Raw genomic sequence first — 20,955 nt, 5'->3', positions numbered from 1 at the left:
TATCAGTTTCAGGTCATTTATATTCCATGAAGAATTAGCTTCAAAATTGCATTTGGATACCTGACACAAAATGACATTTCTTACCAAATTAAAAGAAAGCTTATGGTTTAACCACGTGTGGAATCCCAATACATTTAATGTGTTTTCTGGTGTGTGATCACTGCTGGATGATCTGTTCCTTGGGCAGCTTAGTCTCCTTGATATTAATTTTTGTATCTGGTTGTCACTGTACTGCCTTCGCAATATGAACTTGTGTGAAAAGGAACAGGTCACAAACGTTTTGTACAGTTTATCTGACCTTCCCTTCGGTACCACATCCATTACCACGACTCTGAAGCAATATGCAACACATCTTATTAAATTTCATGATTTCTTCTTGGATGTCCGAAGCAGTCTTGGGCCTTAAGATAATGGGGCCAGGATGCTATGATCTCAAATGAATAAGTCATGGCAACTTCCATGTTAGCTGGTGTTATGTGTGTACAATTATTTGCCTGTGGCCACTGACAAATGTATGCTGATGAAATGGGATCCATTGGAAGTCAAGGACCCGATGGGCTCAGGCATCCCAGCTGTAACAATAATTCCAATTAGATATAAATATACAGGACTGCCAAGCATTTCCACCCTTAAGCAGTTCATCAAACATGTACTGTAGAAACAGCATGTTACATTGCTCCTGAAAATTGGTTCTATTGAAGTCAAGTTTCAGATGCAGATTAAGTGCCATCATATAAGGCTCCAAACTGAGGATGAATGTGGTTTCCATGGGGAAGTAGATGACTGTACACCAGCTAGCCTTGGAAGGACTTGAAGGCAGAAAAACTTGACACATCCACTGATACCTGTGCAGCCACTGACAGAGTCATGCTGATCACAAAAATGACCTGATTACTGGGTCGAGGACTTTAGTTGCATAGTACTGTGCAAAGTCAATCATTGCAGACTTATAGTGCTTATAATGCATCATGTGCAAATATCCTTCCTGTATCTACCTTGTTAAACTCTTGTACATGTCAATGAAGTCTGGACCCTCATTGCAATGAGAGAGCACTAAATTATGTCTTTCCCCATAGAATCTTTCGTGTGGCTGCATGGAGTTTCTCTCTTCCTCAACAAGTAGTCCTGCACCTTTGAACGTGCCAGTTTGTAACATTCAAGGTTGTGGACAACTCCTTACAATGGAAGAACTACAAGTTTCAGGCAAAGAAAAGTGTATCTTCCACCAAGTCAATAATCTTCCAGCAGCAGTCAATGCTTGTCTTCGTATAAGAACATATAAACATAAGAAACAGAAGTTGGACTATTCTATTTGGCTCTTTGAACCTGCTCTTTCAGACAGTAAGATCATGGCTGACCTATTACCTCATAGCCCCTTTCCTGCACTAACTATTATCCGATGACCCCTTTAATATCAAAAAAACTATTGATCTCTGATTTGCCTTCTTGGGTTGAGAATTCCAAAGATTCAGTAACGTCTGAAGAAATTTCTTTACATCTCAGTCCTGAATAGCAGACCCCTTATTCTGAGACTCTAGTCCTTGGTTCTATGCACTTCAGCCATGGGAAACGTCAACTCTGCACCTCATTCTTCTAAACTCAAGAGAATACACAACTCTGCAAACAGCTTGTAGGATACAGTCTTGCATTACTCAGGTTTATAGGATGAACTTCAACAAACACCACTTCCAGAAGATGTTCTGATACCAAGCCGGTAAGGGTGGCTTTATTCTTGGGGAAGCTATGGATGGAAGTGAAAAGTTAAAACTTCAGCAAATGGACTTTAATTTGCATTATGAAGATCACTGATGGAAACAACAGTTAAAGCCGGTTAGATGTGTCTCTTACCCAAAGCCTGCAAACACAGAGGGATGCACATTGGATATCCATATATGGATAATACAGTGAAAGGTCCCTGGGGGAAAGACAGGGCTGACAGATGGAGTGCAGTTGAAGAAGCTGTCTGTGGACTCATTCGTGGTAAAGCAGAAAAACAGTTTAACAGTTGATCAACAAAGATGCTCTGTAGTAAATAGAAAATACACAACAAGTACTGGCAGCAAGTTCAAACAAATCAATGGAGCAAGCTGTCCCTAGGCACTTTACAGGAGCATTAACAAACAAGATCTGACACCAGGCCATATAAGGAGACAATGGAAGTGGGGTTGAAAAGTAACTTAGAAGAGGAAAGGGAGGCAAATAAATTAAGTGAAAGAATTCCAGAGTTTAGCATAAAAATGTAAGGTTTGCGAAGTCTGCTTTACCAGTTATTCTCATTGCTGACCTTGCACCTCATGCATATGTGAGACTCATCTGTTGTCTACATTTTTAGAAAGACTCAATAACTGAGCATCTGTGGAGAGAATTCCAAGGGTGTATGAACAAATTGTCCTCATTTTGGTCATAAATAGTTGACCCCATATCCTGAAACTATGTCCCCAAGCTCTAGATTCCCCTGATCAGGGAAGCAGCATGTCAAAGCTTCTCATAATCTCGTATGTCACCCTTCCTCCTGAATTCCAGTGGGTGTAGACCAGTCTTCTTCAATCTCTAAGGATCAGAATCAGAATCAGGTTTATTATCACTGACATAGGTCATGAAATGTGACTCTTCATAGAACAGCTTTTATTCAAGACATGTAGTTATATCAGACCCTGAGGATCCTTGATAGGACGGATGTGGAAAGAATGTTTTCTTTGATGGGAGAACCTCAAGCAAGAGATCACCTTTTAAAGGTAAAGGGTTTCCCCTTTAGGACAAAGATAAGGCAAATTTCTTTCAAAGGGTCGCAGGCCTTTGGAAATCTCTTCTGCAAAGGGCGGTGGAAACAAAGTCTTTGAGGATTCTTAAGGAAGGGATGGAAAGATTCTTGATAAGGGGATGAAAGGTTACTGCAGCTAAATAGGAATGTGCAGCTTCGTTTACAATCAGATCAGCCATAATCTTATTAAATGACTGAGCAAACTAGAGGGATTGGGTTATCTACATTGATCTCAAGGCAAGTATATCCTTCCTTAAGTACCTGGATCAGAATCAGGTTTATTATCACTGAAATATGTCGTGACACATTACTCCTAACAGTGTTCATCAAAACCCTGTACAATCTTAGCAATACTTCATTTGTAACCAAACCCCTTGCAATAAAGATATAGAAACCATTGCCATTAAAGGCACACTTGCCAATGGTAAAGTGAGCAAGAGGCCGGGAGCATTGATATCTTGTGGGGCTGATGGGGATTGAAGAGACAGGATAGAAGAAAAACCCATGAGATCTTAAAACAAGGCACACAGCCCCTTCTAGATGTGACAGAATCTTGCTTTGATCTAACCTCAAGAATGGGACAGAGTCAGGAAGAAGTAAACCAGCATTCCTAGTCAGGAACCCAGGAAGAATGGATTTCTCACTGGTCCTGCAGAAATCAACAACAGGATCCAATTCCTACTTTTCTCCCTTTTCCTTGCCAGATCCAACCACTACTCATCCCATCTCACCAACTGTTCTCACCAAACAAAAGCTTCACTCACCATCCACCACTGGTATTATGTAAAAGGATCATCCAATACATCCATTAAAACAGAAACTGCTGGAAACACTCAGCAGATCAGGCAGCATCTATAGAAACAGAAAAAGAGTTAACATTTCAGGTTGGAAACCCTTCATCAGAACTTCCAATATTTGCAGTTTAGTTGCTGGTTGATTTCTTCTGACTGTTGCTGAGATTCAATGTACGTTTGATGTTTTCTAGAATTGTTTTAAGTTGCAAAAGTCCACAGGGAATAGTGTAGCAGGTGCTGGAGTTCTTTTTGCTGGCTTCAAAGCCTCTGCACCAACCAGTTGATACCAGACATGCATGCATAAGTAGGTATTCCCCTTGGAATAGAACATGACTGGGAGAATGAACAGGCAGCATGCAGAACAGGACAAGCTGCCTGAAGAAGGAGGAGGAGGAGGGAGACAGGAGACCAATACAACCAATGCTGTTGAGGGAGCAATACTCCATATCTGAGTGTCAGCCAAGAACAATTGCTAGAAATTCCATTGCATAGCACTTTTTCTTCAACATTATGCCATTGAATATCAATTTAACCCAGAGTAGATCATGGTTGTGACCACTTCTGGGTCAAATCATGGTGATTGTGAAATATGAGCAGAGACTTCAGCCTTGTGAGCCTGATGTGATTTCCACATTTAGGCTGCATGGGATGAGGTCATTCCTCATTGCAGGGGAATTTGGATGATATTGACGTAGGAGAACAAATTGTAGGGCACTCCGGACAGCATGATCTTACTCCCACAGAACTGATCTGGGAGAGACCTAAGGCAAGTGAAAAACTTACTTAGATTATCAGCTGCCCAGTGCTGAATGTACTCTCAATACCCAAGACCTCCTGTCATCCTGCTTTCTCCCCCCCTGACCTGGTGTCCCCCCCACCTTCCTACTCTACTTCCCTACCATGCCGTGCACTTCCAACCAGCCTGGTCCTGGTATTCCTGGTGCCTGAATTCCTGCTTCTTTATCAATGATGTGATTCTCCGTATCTGAATATCAGCAAAGAACAATTGGCTGGAAATTCAATCGCACAGATCTTTTTCTTCAGCACTATGCAACTGAACATCAATGTAATCCAGAGTAAATCATGTTTGTGACCATTTCTGGGTCAAATCATGGCAATTGTGAAATTTCACCAGAGACTTCTGGTCATGGGTCAGCCTTGGTAAACGGTAAATTGGTTTACTATTGTCACATGTACTGAGGTACAGTGAAAAACTTTGTTTTGCATGTCATCCATACAGATCATTTCATTACAGCAGTACATTGAGGCAGTACAAGGGAAAACAATAACAGAATGTAGAATAAAGTGTTACAGTTACAGAGAAAGTGAAATGCAGGCGGCAAGGTAGCATAGCGGTTAGCACGATGCTATTACAGCGCCAGCGATTGGGGTTCGATTCCCGTCGCTGTCTGTAAGGAGTTTGTACGTTCTCCCGTGTCTGCGTGGGTTTCCTCCGGGTGCTCCGGTTCCCTCCCGCATTGCAAAGACGTACGGGTAGGTTAATTGGGTTTAAAATGGGCTGCGCGGACTCGTTGGGCCGGAAGGGCCTGTTACCACGCTTTAAATAAAGTTTTAAAAAAATAAGGTGCAATGTCATAACGAGGTGGATTGTGAGGTCAAGAGTTCATCTTACAGTATTAGGGGACCATTCAATAGTCTTAGATGCATGGGATCAGGTCATTTCTCATTGCCGGGGAATCCCTCTTCCTAATGCTTTCTGCACCCCATCCTCCTCCACCAATCCCCTTACCCCTGTCTCCAGGGCAGACCCAATCCCACAACACTAACTGACGTGCCAAGCTCTGGCCATCTGATTACCTCCACAGCCACTCCAGTCTTCAAGACTTACCATGTAGATTGTGCAAGAATGTCCGTGCAAGGCCTGGGAATCCAGGTTGAAAAGTTAGGATGCTTTGGATACGATGCACAACACAAAATTCTCAAGGCCTCATTCATAAATGGCATGGCTTCTTACTCAGAGCCTCTTCAGTATCTGTTGCAACACAACTTCCACATTTCCTTATGACAAACAAAGATGCCATTTGGCCTGTTAAATCTGAGCCATTTTACAAATTTTCCCTGTAATCTCCTCCCCTTTTTATCCCCTTCAATTCCCCCTAAGTTCTACCACCTATCCATACATATTGAAGAATTTGTAACTCTTTAAGCTGCATCCTAAAATTCTCTGGCTTCAGCTGGGGTGGGAAAGGGAGTGCATCAATTCACAGTCTCGCACATGAGGAAAAGAGCTTTTCCACAAAGTGCAAGTGTCCATAATGGCTGGGAGCAGATACATTGCCAGGAAGAGTTGGAGGATGATTTTGTTTGCACAAGTGAAATTGAGCAAGCTCCCTATCAGAATCCATTTAAGATATTACAAGAAAAGATTAAAGGATGCCTTCAGATATAAAAAAGCGACCTGAAAATATATTCGTCCATTCAAGGACAAGATTAACCCTGTTTTTGATTCCGGCTGACTGACCATATTTATGACCCAAACATTGAGTAAATAGAGTGAAGTTTTGGAGAACATTGGAACTGCTCAGTTGCCTCAGAGAGAAGAATAGAAAATTGGAAAGAATTTCATAAAAAGTGCACTCAAAATTAATTAGTAAGAGTTAGATGTGCAATAGCAAAGTCTGGTTTGATCAGATTTTAAGTTTTATGACTGTTCTAAATGATTGTTTATTTCCTCCTTAACGTAAACAAAAAATGCATTGAGAGCTCACTTGAAATTCTGTTTAACAAAGGGGTAGAACTAACGTCACAGGATACTTCTGTTTGGACTGTTAAATATGCCCACCCTTGGATAAATGTTTAGCAAGCTTCTGACGTATCAACCCTGTATATTGCAGGTGATAACTTCTCCAGTGATAGATCTTTAGTTTGGAAGCAGAATGACTCTTGCAGCACCTCGTTAACTTTTGCATTGCCTTCTGGCCGTACCTTACCATTGATGTTCTTGTTATCAGCCTTCAGTTGACACAGGATTGAGTTGCGATTCAAGAGACAACAAACAGGTGGGCTCGCACACTGCTGAAATCCCTTGAGAGAGAGATGCTAGGAAAAGCTGGGCATATGCATATGTATAATACATAAATTTTCTTATCTTGTCTTTACAGGAAGGGAGTGATAAGGAATTCTAAATGATACCTTACGAAAGCAACCCTGTGGGTGAAGGTTGGGTGGGTCAAAGTTCGCAAAGAACATAAATCAGTGGACTTAATCCCATGCAAAATAAAACATACACGCAAGTCATGGGGAAGCTGGACTCATTCCAGCTCATTATTGTCTTGTAGTATGTTGGCACAGTTCAATGTACAGAAACGTGGGCATGAAGCGATGTTCAAGCTAAATGACTTAAGGAATACAACGTAGTGTGCACGTATTTCCAAAGTTATGATTGTTTATTTTGAGCTGTGTGATCATAAAAATAAATGCTACTAGTAATACACTTGACTATTTTGCTTCCAATCATTATAAATGGTTCTGCAAATGTATATTTAGTCAGATTGCAGCTTGTATTGCTGGTGACATTCGTACAAATTCTTTGAGATCCCACCTTCCTCTGATTTTTGACAGAGGCTGGAGTGGCCAAAATGATCAATGGCAATGGGCTTGTACTCTGCCAGGCCTTGCCCATTGTAATACCACTTTCAACCACAGTGCAGCTCCCATAAATGGATTAGTGTGTTGTGATCATACTTAAATGACAGAAAAATGCCAACTGACACATTTTCCATCACGTTGCCCATTGTTTGTTCCTGGTGCTGTTATGAGGACAGAGAGGGATTTAACTTGAAAAAATTAGAGCTTTGTGCATTTGATTGTGCCAAACATTAAATCCTTCTCCATGGAATTGTGAAAAACAAGTTGGTTGGCATATTTCTGTCATATTAAAGACAATTGCTTTTCCTGTTCCTGTGTCCTGAGTAGAACCTTTGGCAGCAGTTGAGGAGTCACCAAACAGGTTTCAACTGACCAGTAAGTAGGCTGAGCTGCAGCCCAATGTAAGCAGAATATCTGGATCAGTCAGTCTATACAATTAAATAGACCGTTTATTTAATACTTAAGAAAGGAGCAGCAAAATATGATAGATGCAAAGATAATTCTTTAACAAACAGAGGCATTTCCTTTACTTTTATTCTGCTTTTAGTGCGATTTCACCAACTAATTGCACTGTGTATTCCTTCAGTCTCCTTTCAATGGATTGGTTGTTGGGATCGAGATAGATGATGCCAGATCTTACCACCCCTCCCAAAGGTGAAAATAGTTTGTACTGTGTTGAAAGTTTTAGTGCGTCACTGGGAGTTTCTTCCTGGAGGGGAGGGATTAACATAAGGAGTTGTGTTTAAACTTCTGGCTGCAATAACCTGAAGTGTGCTGTTTGGATTCAACCAGGAAAGTTAACCTGACAGTATGCCACCATTTTTGTTAATGCCAAATTACACCCAGTATATTCCCTATCTCATTAAAATATAAATGGGTATAACTGAGCTAATATTAGGGCAAGTAATCAGGGCAGGAGGAAATACTAGCTCACCCAAATATATTTTTTCTTTGAGTCTCATTTACTCATTACTCATGCATGTGAGCAGAATACAGTGCTGGATGTGTTGTAATTAATAATGTGACTTACACTTATGCCTCAAAAATGCCTTTGAGGAAACAAAAATCACTCAGAATTTCTTGGTGAGGATAAATGTTAAAAGATTTAAAATACGCAATTAAAAAACTGATTCATTTGAACTTTTACCCATGAAAAATACACATTGCAACATGACCCAGATTACCAAATGAGCTGAAATGGGAAGCTGTGCCAGGATCTTAACTGAAAATTCTTATTTGTTACAGCTTTACCCTTTTACCTAGCTCTGCTTTCCTGAGTTATCATTATAGATTAATAGAAATTGCTATGATGCTAAAAATCATTAAATTATTTTTTAAAACAGCCACTTTCACTAGTTCTTCTAAGATTAAATATGATGTTGAAGGATTATCCTAAATGAACTCTTTGAATTGTTACATGTGCCAGAGAATGTGAAATTCAAATTTATTAAAGTGTTTGATTTTTGCCATTTTCTTCTCAAGGGTAAGGATGATGATTCATAGTTTGCTTGAGTAATCATTGGAGCCCATCATTAGACACAGGTTTGACAAGAGCAATGCAGGGAACATTCCTTTGTTTCACATAAGATGGCTACTCCCAGTTCTGGAATGCAGTGGGTGAGTATCTACTTACATTAACAAACCATGCAAATTCCACCCACCTTGTAATATTAGAAAGGTGATATCCCCAAATATTTTTTAAAACTGCATTTGAAAATACAAGATGTAACTTAGAATCATAGAACAGTAGAGAACAGAAGGAGACTGTTCAGCCAATAGAGTCTGTGTTGGGTCTTTTAAAGAGTGTCTCATTTATTCCCGCTCACCTGCTTTTTCCTTCATTTTTTTTCTTCAAGTGTGAACCAATTTCCTTCTGAAGCTACCTTTTAATTGACTATCCTATCAGGAAACATATTTTTATTTTTTTTAAATAAAACCAATGATTACTTCTATTCAAGAAGTTTACCTCTATACTGCTGTTTGTTCATACTGCCTCTTCTTGTTGACTTCTACCCATCACCTTAAACCTGTGCCTCTGGTATTGATTTGCCAGCCACTGGAAATAGCAGGTCTATGCGATAAGTTTATTCATGTATCACAATAATTTGTTCATCAATCAAGAAATTCTTACAATTTCTACCAATGGAAAATGTTGCTTAATACCTAAAGGTACTGCACAATATTGAAATAATTTAGAACTACTTAAATAGTTCATACCTATCTGCTTAAGGAAACAATTAGGCCTAACTTGAATGGATCATTGAGAAAATAAGAAATTTGGTAAATGAAAGGTATACTGATTGACATTTGTAATGGCAAGAATAAAAGTTTTACTGCAAAGGTATAAGCTTGAATTTAAAAAGACCTATGTGTGGAAGAAGCTGAATTGCCACATATTTTTAAAAAGGTAGCGGTGTAGTGAGGAAAGGCAGGAGGTAAGATGGGCATACCTCCCTCAATAATTGGTAAGCATGTGTAGCTGTGGGCTTGTGTTTAATATCTGCATGTTTAATGTGTTTGTCCAACATTCACAAAGCTACACTTTTGCACCTGTGGCTGCAATGATTTTTGAAAACAAAATACAGAGAAAATGGCAATAAAAAAACCAGACTTAGATGTCTATTTAGAGGAACCAGATATGGCAGGAATCAGGGAGGCCAATTTTATTTCTCTTCCAGGATCTTTACCTGAACCATTAATCTGTGTTTCCCCTTTCTGCTGGATCTTGAGAACATCTTTTTCTTTTACTTTAAATATAGCATTTATGGCCTTTTTCATGATTGTTCCTCCAGAACCCCTTCAAAAATGTATTCAATTCCAAAATTGAATTTTAAATCTGCACTTCACTGAATTGGGTTGAGCATATTTATTTGGATTTCCTGGCCAGCAGGCAATGATTCCATGCTCTTCCTTTCTTAGACTGTGTTTACTATGTGAATGAACAGTGGATTTCCCACAGAAACCTAATGTTCATTTTACTGGCAGTGTTAGAAAACCACCTTGTTTAGACTACTGGCTGTTTTTGGAGCTGATGTGTTGGGGAAAATGTAACGACTGACTCTCTGGTCATCCGGTAGCTGAGTTGCATCCTGTGCAATGTTTCATCTGTGGAGTTACCTTAGCAGCTGTGCAGGGAACATGGTTAGAAATCCAGGAGTTGGAAATATGAGAATCAGGCAGCCAATGCCAACACAACCCATGATTTTCCACCCAGTAGGGTTCCTGGACAAATGGTATAGGCTGTGGCCGTACAATTTTGCAATGCAAGTTGAAGCTAGATGCAGATTAGAGGAACAGCGCCTCATATTCCTCCAACCTGACGACATGAACATTGATTTCTGTATTCAGATAACCACTCCCCTTTGTCCCCCTTTTTTCCCTTATCCCTCTGGCCCCATTACTCCTTCTCATCACCCTATCTCCCCACCCTCTCGATCTGCCCATCACCCATACATTCCTCCCTCCAGTTCTTCTCCTCATCTCCTTCCCTTTATTTCATGGTCCACTGTCCTCTCCTATCAGATTCCACCTTCTTCAGCCCTTTTTTTCACTTCCATCTATCACCTCTCAGCTTCTTACATCACTCCCACACCTCCTCCCTCACCTGCCTATCAACACCCTCTCACCTGGATCCAACTATCACCTGCCAGCTCTTGCTTCACCCCTTCCACCACATTTTCAAACTATCTCCCCTCTTCCTTTCCAGTCCTGATGAAGGGTCTCAACCCAAAACATCGACTGTCTGTTTCCCTTATAGATTCTGCCTGACCCGCTGAGTTCCTCCAGCATTTTGTGTGTTGCTCCAGATTTCCACCATCTGTACTTACTCATGTGTCTGCAATGCATTCTTTTTGCATTATCAAGTGCAGCTCAAAATCATACTATTTTCTTTTATTTGTAGCAGTTTCTCTATTTCAACTCCTCTGTTACACTAAATCAGATGGACGCCACCTTTTTCATAACCTATTGCTATTTCCTTTATTCTGATGAAGGATTATCAACTGAAACATTAGCTCTCTTTCTCTTTCCACAGATGCTGCCTGAGCTGCTGAGTATTTCCAATATGTTCTGTTTATTACTTTCATTTTGTCTTCTGAAGATTAAGTCATCCATGTTGTTTTCTATTTAACAGTGAGTGTAATTTGGTTGTTGCAGAGAACATTACCGTTGAGGGGAATCCTGTCCGCACATGTTTTTCACACAGACATGTTTTATTGCAGAAATCAGTGATAACAATCAGGAACCAATACCTGGCTTCCAAACAGGAAGCTTCCCAGTCAGAAATACTCAATTTATCATCATCATTATTAATCCTAATGACATACCTTCCATCGTCGCAGGCGGTACCTTGGAATCAAGGATCACTTGCATACCTTTTGATGTGGAGAAAAATTCATAATTGTAATTACGACATGCAGGATTATGGAAAGCCTTTTAAGGTTGGAGGATGTTACAGAAACTTAGTTGCAAGGGTTTTAAAATGGAGATGATTCAAAACCAGATGCTATTACTATTCCAATGAGTAAATGAATTCTGGATGAACACTGTGTATAGAATGTTGAGTGAAATAAAGCTTACTGAAAATGATAGTGGGATTTGTAATGGCAATTATTAGAATGGGCTGAAAGGGAACCATGAAAAGGATAGCATGGTGGTTAGGAATGCTAGTTGGCAGTTTTGTGAGAATGGTAATTGGTTTATTATTGTCACATGTACTGAGATACAGTGAAAAGCTTTGTTTTGCATGCCATCCAGACAGATCATTCCAAATAAGTACATCGAATCAGAATCAGATTTATTATCACTGACATATGACATGAAATTTGTTGTTCTGCAGCAGCAGTACAGTGCAAAGACATAAGAAAAAAATATATATATAAAACAAAAAATATATTACAAAAATAAATAAATAGTGCAAAAAAATAGGAATAATAAGGTAGTGTTCATGGGTTCATGGATCCTTCAGGAATCTGATGGTGGAGGGGTAGAAGCTGTTCCTGAATCATTGAGTTTGGGTCTTCAGGCTTCTGTAGTATCAAGGAAGTACAAAAGGAAAATATGGACTCATTGTATGTGGAGGTGGGGTCACAAAATAAATGCAGGGTTGAGGATGCATGGCTGAAGATAGAACAACACCTGGAATAAGAGTCAGTTTCACTGCTAGGACAACAAAAACCTCAGGGGAACTTCAGCTTGCAGAGCAAGGAGAAGGTGGAGAGGCAGATCAAGAGAAACAACTACTTGTTGAAGTCTATCACTATAGTTTAGCAGCAAACAATCTGCTGGAGAAACTCAGCAGGTCGAGCAGCATGTGTGGGAGGAAAGAAATTATTGACATTTCAGGTCAATACCCAATGTCCTGATGCAGTTTCTCCTCACCTTCGTCCTAAATCGGTTCCCCTGAATCTTGGAGCTGTGTTCCCTAGTTCTAGTCTCACTTACTTGCCTCTATCTTACCTATCACTTTAATAATTTTTTATGTTTCTATAAGTGAAGAGAGTCCCAGCCGACTCAATCTCTCCTCATAGGTTAACCCCCTCATCTCTGGAATCAACCTGGTGAACCTCCTCTGCACCACTTCCAGAGCCGGTACATCTTTCCTCAAATAAAGAGACCAGAACTGCACGCAGTACTCCAGGTGAGGCCTCACCAGTACCCTGTACAGTTGCTGCATAACCTCCCTGCTCTTTTCTCCCACATCCCAAGGGCATGCAGGTTTTATTAGGCTAATTATCCACTGTTAGTTGCCCCGAACATGTAGATGAGTGGTAGAATCTGGGGGAGTTGATAAGAATGTAGAGAGAATAAAAAGTGGGACTAATGCAATTGGGCGGTTGATGTTGGCATGGACTTGGTAGGCTGAGGGCCTGTTGCCATGCTGTATTTCTGTATGATTCTATTTCCAGTTTCTGCTGTTTTTTTGTTATTTTCATTACAGAAAGAAATGCCTTTACCAACGTTCTCAGCAACTATTTTACCAATGATTTTATCTTGGTGTCCTCGCATTTTGGTGTGACCAAACACTGGTAAGAGGTTAAAATGAATTAAATTGAACAAAACAAAATACAATCAACAAAAGGAGTCATCTCTGTTGAGCTGAGTAGGACAACATTTGTAAAATAATGACAAGTGAACCCCAAAGCAAAATGCTGCAGATTCTGGAAATCTAAAGTAAAAATACTTAGCAGTTAAAGCGGCGACTTGAGAGAGAAAAAAAATAAAGAGAGTTAAAGTTCCAGGTTGGTGGTTTATGTTAGTCTACATCTATGGATGGATGCCTTTAGCACACTAGGAGTACGTTGCCGACTGAAGACACATATTCCTTCTGAACTAAAGTATAACTGTAGTTTCTCCATAGAATTAATTAAGAGCTGAAATTACCCTAAATACCGGCTACCACATCTGGTTGAGATTTAATTTACAAATTTATTTTCGGGATGTGGGCATTGATGGCAAAGCAGCTCATCCCAAGTTGCCATGAGGTTTTAATACAGCTGAGAACTGGAGCACTAGGGGAACCGGAATCACACATCGGTCTTCTCTAACGAAACACCACTTTATGACCATCTGACACCTTCATGGTCAGTTCTCCAATGTTAGCTCTTTATTTCCATGAGATTACGAGAAGAAGCTAAACTGGAAATTCATTTCTGGTTGGAAACACCAACAAAATATACAATCTTGTCAATAAAGTCAATAGAATGAATTTTGGAGACTGTACTCTGGACTGATTGAACTATATAGCATGTTTAGTGCTGCGCTTGGATATGAATTTCTAGGCAATTGAATATAAAGTCTGGAACTTAGATGGTTTATTGACAATATTGGCAGTTCAACTCTCTTGAAGTGATAAGAGTGCATTGCTGCAGCTGAAGTATTCCAACATGTGGAATTCAGCATCCAGGCCTAATTATATGAAACAGTGAGACTGAATATTAATGAGGCGTGCTTTCAAAGCTTAGGTCATTCCTCACACACTATCGCAGGCACCATCCTTGTGTTGCAGGAGCCCCTCCAGTAACTAATGATGATGACTGCATTCTCCTGGGCTTTGCACAGATGAAAACATTTTTGGTTCTGTTAGTAGTAACACTTCTGCTTCATTCAGAATCACAGCTGTTTCAAATCAAAAACACACAATTAAATGGTAAATTGCAGACACTCCATTGTTGGATTTGAGTGAAAACTCCAATGTGATCAATGCAAATTGTAGACCAGCTGAACAAATTGATTTGAGTCAGTCAAGTATGAATTTTATTTCAGGGTTTGTCAGTCTTTCACTTTTCTAGCCCTATCAGACAACTGATACAACTTTACGCTTACAATGAGTAAGTATATATGATTGGGTTAAGATCCACCAGTAGGAAAACCCTCCTCACTATTGTCAATTAATTCTTGGGCAAAAAGAGTTGACATGACAAAGCAGAGTTCTTAACACCACTGTGTTCTCTTCTCTTCTTTCCCTTGTGATTTAAATGATGTGCTTCCATCCCAGTTCTGTGGGTCCTCAGGTGGCAGACAAGGCCAGTGAAGGAATCACGGACACTGCCATGGGTGGGGCATGAGATGGGCTGACTGGGTGGGTAGGTGAGTTTCTTGAGAGGTGGTGTGCTCCTTTTGGAGTTTATGCTGGGCTTTTGCATGCTCCCTATTAATGGGCACAACTTTCTCAGTGATCCTTTTTGATTTTGAGTGATCATTGGCCAAGGATTCCCATGCATCTGTGGGGATATTACACTTCAAGGAGGCTTTGAAAACATCCTTGAATCATTTACTTTGTCAATCTGGTAATCCTGGAGCTTGGAATAGAGTGCCTTTTTCAGGGGTCAGCTGTTGGGCATGTGAATGATCTGGTCTGACCATCAAAGCTTACGAACAGTAATTGAGGGCTCAGAGCTGGGAGTGTTATCCTGGGAGAGAACGCTGATGTTGGCTAACTTATGCTGCCAGTGGATTTATTAGATTCTGTGGAGACAGATTGGTTGCAGCATTCCAGTGTTTTGAGATGCCTTCTATTGTAGTCCATTCATGTAGAAGGACAGGGAACACCAATGCCTGGAAGCCAATGACTTCTGTGCTAAGACTGAGATCATTTATGTACATACACTCTTCTCCTTGCAATGTAATATTTATTATTGTCCCTACAAAATTACAATAAACTTCTGCTCTATTTTAAGAAAATTTATAATGTTTAATTAAAAAGTGACTAGGTAAATACAAATCTGTGTCCACTTGCATGCCTAAATGCAAAGACTCAGTTTTTGGACACTGACCTTGGTAAATCGAGTTCTATGACAACCAATGGCTCGATCATTCCACTGATCCCAGTATAAAACTACACAAATTGGCTTGAATGCATTGCTTCAATTTTACTTTTTGTCACAAGATCTTACAGAAGTGATTCATTCCGTAATGTGTGACAATACAAGGCAGGTGCTTGACATTTCCTTTACTGGCTCTGTCGGTAAATTTACTGTGTGCCACCCAGCAACACACAGCAGAAAGGTCCGTGGTACACTGATGCAGGGTTTTGAATCAAAATGTCGATGATTTCTTTCCTCCCACTGATGCTGCTCGACCCACTGAGTTCTGCCAGCAGATTGTTTGTTGCTCCAGATTCCAGCATCTGTAGTTTCTTGTGTCTCCATGGTACTCTATCTGGTCTGAACTAAATTAAACACTTATTTTTGGGTGTTACAAATTAGGATTACACCCCTAGACTATTGGAAGTGTAGGTTGGTGGGGGAACGTGCAGAAAGCAGTTAACTTCCCTGTTTCTGATCACTGCTGGAAAATTACTGTAAGAAATGTAATTGAGTGGACATTAGGAGAGAATGCCATCAGGTCAACAGAAAGAAGTCCACCTGAGCATGGCATTGCTGCCACCTATGGAATTGATCTAAAGCATGAATCATCAAGATAAAGGATAAAATTAAACCGAAGGAAGTTTGAGGTAATAAATAGCTAATCTAATGTTTTATAATAAGGATGTAAAATGATTTCTATCAGTTCTGTAACCTTTGGCCAACTGGATTACATTACAACTTTCTACTTAAGTCAATATTTGCAAAGTGTTTGATTCTGGGAAGGGGTGGATATAAATATCAATGAAACTGAAATGACTCAGTTGAATTTAGACTTAGTTTCAATTTGCAGTCAGAAGGATCAAGAGTTGGCTATTAGACCCCTTGAGCCTGCTGCACCACATGATAAAATCATGGCTGACTTGAGCTTTGTCTTTAGCTCCATTTTCCTGCCTGATCTGTATTACTCAATCCAAAAAACAGTCTATCCCTGACTTTAATACTGTGAGCAACAGTATCAGCAATTTTCTGGCATAGATCCACAACTCTCTAAGAAAAGAGATTTCTCCTTATCTTAGTCCTAAGTGGCAGAGTCCTTATCCTGAAACTATGGCTCCTAGTTCTAGGTTTTCCCGCTAGAGGAAATGTCCTCCCAACATCTATCCTGTAAAGATCTCTCAGAATGTTCAGTTATTGAGATCGCCTTTCATTCTTCTAAACCCCAGAGACTATAGACTGTTCAATCATTCCTCTTAGGAGAACCTTAGGCATAACACAACACCATAACTAATACCTGTGCTAATCTTCATCTTCAGTCCCCTCTATTCCTTCGAGTTTTATTTGATATTTTTCTCTTGCTATGGTATAGCTCCACACATTCAGGGACTCATTGGGAGGAACTTAAACTGCCAGCAAAACAACAAATTTCATGTCATGTAAGTCAGTGATAATAAATTCTGATTCCCTTGGCAGAGCACTGGCTTCGTCTAGTCTCTGAGCTGTGACTGAATCTCACTCATGTAGTGCCATCGCCACCCAGATAGGGCAAGGATCTGGGGTTTTCCCAATATGACACTAGATGGTTACATCAAAGAAGGAGTCCATTTGGTTTATTGAGTCTAACTGGGTCAATGAGAGGCTAATTCAGCTCGTCCTACTCCCATTCTCTCTCCATATAATTCTGCAAATTCTTTGATAAGTTCTGATGCAGGGTCTTGACCTGAAACATCAACCATCCCTTTGCCTCCACAGACGCTGCTTGACCCACTTGCAGCAGTTTATTTTTTTCTCTCCCTATTCCAGCAGCTGCAGTCTCTTTTGTCTACACATTCTTTCCTTTGGAAGATTTATCCAGCTCCCTGTAAAAATTCAACATGTTTCTACTAACCCCACAAGTACATTCCAGAACCTAATTACTCAAACTTTTTCCATGGGTCTCTCCTCATTCTTTTTCCAGTCGCCTTCATTTTATGTTGGCTGATGCTTGACTACTCTGATGATGGGAAAACTTTCTCTCTATCTGACTTTCCGTATATCTATTTTCCCTTAGGTAGTTCCTCGTGATCATAGATGACTTGCTTCCAGTCCGATTCTGGAGGTTCTGAGGTGTCTGATGAGGCCACTGTGGGACCTGGAGATTCAACCATAGGTGAGATAAAAGGTGCTTGATGGGACTAGCTAGTAGGTGGTTTGAGAGTTGGTGTGCTCCCTTCACCAGGATGCTAATTGCCATTGTGATCAGTTAGGGAGGTGGGACAAGGAGTGGCAAATGGATTTCAATACAGATAAGTGTGAGGTGATGCAGTTTGGAAAGTCAAACCAGCTTAGGACTGATACTATGAATGGTAGGAAACTAGGGAATGTAATGGAACAGAGGGACCTCAGAGTACGTGCATAGTTCATTGACAGCAGCATCACAGGTAGACAGCGTGGTGAAAAAGGCATTAAACACGCTGGCCTTCGTCAGTCAGGGCACTGAGTATAGGAGATGGGACACTATGTTGCAGTTGTATAAGTCGTTGGTGAGGCTGCACTTGGAGTACTGTGTACAATTTTGGTCACTCTGTTGTAGGAAAGAGTGCAGAGAAGATTCAAGAGGATGTTGCCAGGACTAGAGGGCCTGAGTTACAGGGAGAGGTTGGCCAGGCTAGGTCTTTATCCATTGGAGCCTAGGAGAATGAGGGGTGATCTTATAGAGGTTCATAAAATCATGAGGGGCATAGCTAAGGTGGCTGGTAGCAGTCTTTTCCCCAGGGTAGGGGAGTCCAAAACTAGGGGACATAGATTTAGGGTGAGAGGGGAAAGATTTAAAAAGGACGTAAAGAGCAACTTTTTCACACAAATGGTGGTGGGTATATGGAACGAGCTGCCAGAGGAAGTGGTTGAGGCAGGTACAATAGTATAATTTCAGAAGCACTTGGATAGGTACATACAGGGGCAGGGCTTAGAGGGATATGGGCCAAATGCAGAAAATTGGGACTAGATGGGTGGGCACCATGGTCGGCATGAACTCATTAGGCCGAAGGGTCTGTATCCATGCTGTACTGCTCTATGACTCTGTGACTCTAAGATTGGGCTTCTCTGTGCTCTTGATGAATGGACTGAAAGTTCTCAGGGCAATCTCAAATGTTCCTTCTCTATCTTGAATTCTCAGGAGACAGTGTGGATGAAGAATAATTTCAAGGATGTTTTGAAGATGCACTTGAATCTTTTCCTCTGTCCACCTGGTAATCTCTTCCCATGAGAGAGTTTGGAATGGCGTGTCTGTTTAATATCAGGCATGCGAACAACATGGTCTGCCCAAAGGAGCCAACTGCATGTAATTGGAGCCTCAATGCTGGGGATGTTGATCTGGGAGAGGACACTGACATAGGTTTGTTTTTCCTGTCAATGATTTGGAGGATTTTATACTGGTTAATCATGACCTTGTTGTACTTATACTCTTTGTTAAGCATAAAGACCAGAATCTCATGAGCTTTTTCAACTAGTTTTTAACAAACATAGATATATACAACGAGATCTGTTTGTTTCTGCACCGCACAAGATGGACTCTTGACCTCACAAGTTACCTCATTATGGCCTTGCACCTTATTGTCTGCCTGTGCTGCACTTTCTCTGTAACTGTATCACTATATTCTGCATTCTGCATTGCTTTTCCCTTGTACTATCAGAATCAGATTTATTATCACTGGCAAATGACGTGAAATGTGTTGTTTTGTGGCAGAAGTATATTGCAAAGACATAAAATTACTATAAATTACAAAATAAATAAATAATGCTTGAAAGGAATAATGAGGTACTTCATGGGTTCATGGACCATTCAGAATTCTGATGGCAGAGGGGAAGAAGCTGTTTCTGAATCATTGAGTGTGGGTCTTCATGCTCCTGTATCTCCTCCCTGATGGTAGTGATAAGAAGAGGGCATGTCCAGATGGTGAAGGTCCTTAGCGATGGATGCAGACTTCTTGAGGCACTGTCTCTTGAAGATGTCCTCGATGGTAGAGAGGGTGGTGCCCAGGAGGGAGCTGGCTGTACCTCGATGTACTGATGTGATGAAATGATCTGTATGGATGGCATGTAAAACAAAGTTTTTTCACTGTACCTCGGTACGTGTGGCAATGATAAACCAAATTACCTTTTAGAATGATGCCCTTGAGTTCATCTTGTTTCACTTCATTATTCCTAGTAGCATCAAACATATCACATTTCTCTGCATTATATTTCATCTGCCATCTATCTGTCCATGCCACCAGCCTGTCAATATTTCTTTGGTCTATTGCTAACCTCCTTGCTGTTCACAGCCCTTCTAAGTTTTGTACTGTTGTCAAAGTCCATGGTGAAGAGAGGACAAGTTCAAACCAAAGGAGATCTGAGTTCTCCTTGTGGAGCCCAATGGTTACACCAGTCTAAATCTTTTCCTATTCTTTCTTTTGCTTACACCCATTCCTTAAAATCTCCATTTATGACCAATATTTTGGCCAGCCTGCCTAATATCTTCTTTGCCTCAGATAAGGTGAAGCCAAGTAAGGGTATCAGGGGGAAAATGAATAAGATATGTTGATAGGGTTATATGAATTAGGGAGAGAGAAAACTCATGTGGAGTGTAAGCCCTGGCAAAACCCAGATGAGTGAACAGCAGTAAATATTATGAGTTCATTTTTGTCCAACTATATCTCTGATTTGCCTTGGCATGGTCCTTCACAACAAAGCTGCTGCATAAATGCAAACTGATGTTCTCTGTAGTTACATCACAAGTACTTCCCAATGTGGACATGACGGATTCCAAACTACTTTGAATGGGAGATGAATATAATTGACTGATCACAAAGATGGAACATAAACTTTCAATGGACAAAAGCTTGTTATTTGTATGGACTCCATTGAGCATAGCTATTATTAATCTAACATTACTGAATAAACAAGAACATCTTTGAGTTAATAAATGAACACTGTTAGTGACACTTTACAGCCTAAATATGTGCACAATACTGTTTATAACCCTCTGTTACAGAACTTGTGAAGCTCTTTCATTGCTTTTTGATTAGGAAGCTTTTTTTATAAGGAGGCTTTTATATAGAATAATGGCTCCATGGGAGTGATTACAAGGCAGTAATCTAACTGTAACAGTTCAGGTGGCAACATGCATCCTCCTGAGTACAAAGTGTAAGTCGTTATAACTAACGTTGGAATTCCAAGACTACTTTTTCACATAAATTATTCATTATTATTTTTCTCTGTAGAATGGACTAGTAACCTACCCTATGACATTTCCAGTTTTGCTGCATAATCACACAGAACCAACGTGGGATGGCTTGATTCTGATTTTCCATTCTCCTTAGAGGGCTGCTCACTACCTCCCAATATCAGTGTGGCTGAGATTAACAGCCCTGGAGTCTCTGCAGTGGCAATATGCTTGCAATACCTGACTATAGTCACGGTTGGAAAACTCAAGCTTGAAATTCAGCCTCTGAGCTTAAAGCCGGACATT

Source organism: Pristis pectinata, chromosome 20 (genome assembly GCF_009764475.1).
Source record: "Pristis pectinata isolate sPriPec2 chromosome 20, sPriPec2.1.pri, whole genome shotgun sequence".
NCBI classification, from domain to species: domain Eukaryota; kingdom Metazoa; phylum Chordata; class Chondrichthyes; order Rhinopristiformes; family Pristidae; genus Pristis; species Pristis pectinata.
The sequence above is the reverse complement of the archived record's forward strand: the minus strand, read 5'-3'. Positions refer to the sequence as shown.